Source organism: Echinops telfairi, unplaced genomic scaffold (assembly GCF_000313985.2).
Source record: "Echinops telfairi isolate 266 unplaced genomic scaffold, ASM31398v2 ScPeMD7_2;HRSCAF=8, whole genome shotgun sequence".
Taxonomy (NCBI): Eukaryota; Metazoa; Chordata; class Mammalia; order Afrosoricida; family Tenrecidae; genus Echinops; species Echinops telfairi.
Genome location: NW_022103898.1, coordinates 60,962,997 through 60,964,587, shown reverse-complemented (window position 1 = coordinate 60,964,587; position 1,591 = coordinate 60,962,997).

The following is a 1,591-nucleotide window of genomic DNA, read 5'->3' as shown; positions in this document are numbered from 1 at the left end:
GTTCTGGGGCCCGGATCCTTGCTTGAGAAGTGAACTGCCCCCAGGCACATAATCAAGGGACCAGGTTTCCTGATTCCTGGAACTAACTAGACCCAAGTGGCCAAGTGCCTTTGAGCTGAGGCTTATGGACAATGGAGGGCTCTTTGGATATTTATCAGCAGCACTAAAAGAGCTTTATAATATTTGGCAAACAGAACAGAGACCAAGGAGCCTCATCAATCCTTCCAGACTAGAGAGGTGTGTGGGCAGGAACAGCTGAACAGTGCTCCTGATGAGAAGCATATCCTGAGCACATCTGATACGTTAACATCCTGATAAAGAACCTCTTGAGGATTTCTGTGTGTTCAGTAAGGCAGCAGATTATAGCATCCAGCTTAGAAGTAAAGTGTCTTATGAGGAACAATCGATATCAGAATTGATCAAGGAGGGGGGAGGGCGGAGGCATGTCAGCCTCTACCTCATAGAAATTGACCTCGATCTGATCTTGAGTTGAATTATACTTCCTCCTAGTGAACTGAGAGGTCAGACACCATCGCTACACTATTCTTGGCAGGAACTGAAAAAGAAAAACCGCAATAATAATGACCGCCAATGTCCAACCAATCCCATCTTGAAAAATTATCAATATTTTCGATTTTCTATCTATCCTGCCATACTTGTTTCTATACTCATCAAGACGTGTGTTGCTGTTAGGTGTCATTCAGTCAGTTCCAACTCAGTGACCCTGTGCACAAGAGGATGAAATAGTGTCTGACCCTGCGCCATCCTTACAATTGTTAGCTTTGTGCCCATTGTTGCAGCCACTGCACCAATCCATCTCATCAGGGATCTTCCTCTTTTGGGCTAATCCACTGCTTTGCCAACCATAATGCCCTTTTCCAGCAGCTGGCTTCTCTTGATAATCTGTCCAAATTACATAAGACATCCATTCTTCTACCGTCTTCCTTATTCAGTGTCCCACTGTCCTCCAAAGTGGGGAGCGGTGTCCTCCTCCTTTGTCTGTTCTAGTCTGGCAGCTCCATTAAAATCTGTCCATCTTGGATAATCCTACTGGCAATTGAAATACCGGTGACATAGCGTCACAGTGCAACAAACTGACAGATAATTAGTGGTGGTTGTCATTAGTATTGAACATTTTATTTGTGGATTTATCTTTTGACTTTTAAAAAAAATCATTTTATTGGGGGTTCATACAACTCTTATCACAGTCCATACATCCAACCATTGTATCAAGCACATTTGTATGTTTGTTGCCATCATCATTCTAAAAATATTTGCTTTCTACTTGAACCCTTGGTATCAGCTCATTTTTCCCCTCTCCCTGCACCCTACTCCCTCATTTGTCTTTTGACTTTTGTGATGGAGTTGTCCATATAGAAAATTGTAATTATTTTCTGTAGTCATCTACTTATCTTATTTTATGAGTTATCCTATATTATCTGAATTTTTTAAATATCTAGACTTCTCATCTGTATGATATTTATTTTGTATATGATATCACATAATAATATAACTTAGTGTAAGATGTAAAAATAATACTAATTTATAATTAATCGAGGGATCACAATGGTGGGAGGGTGGGGTAAGAGGG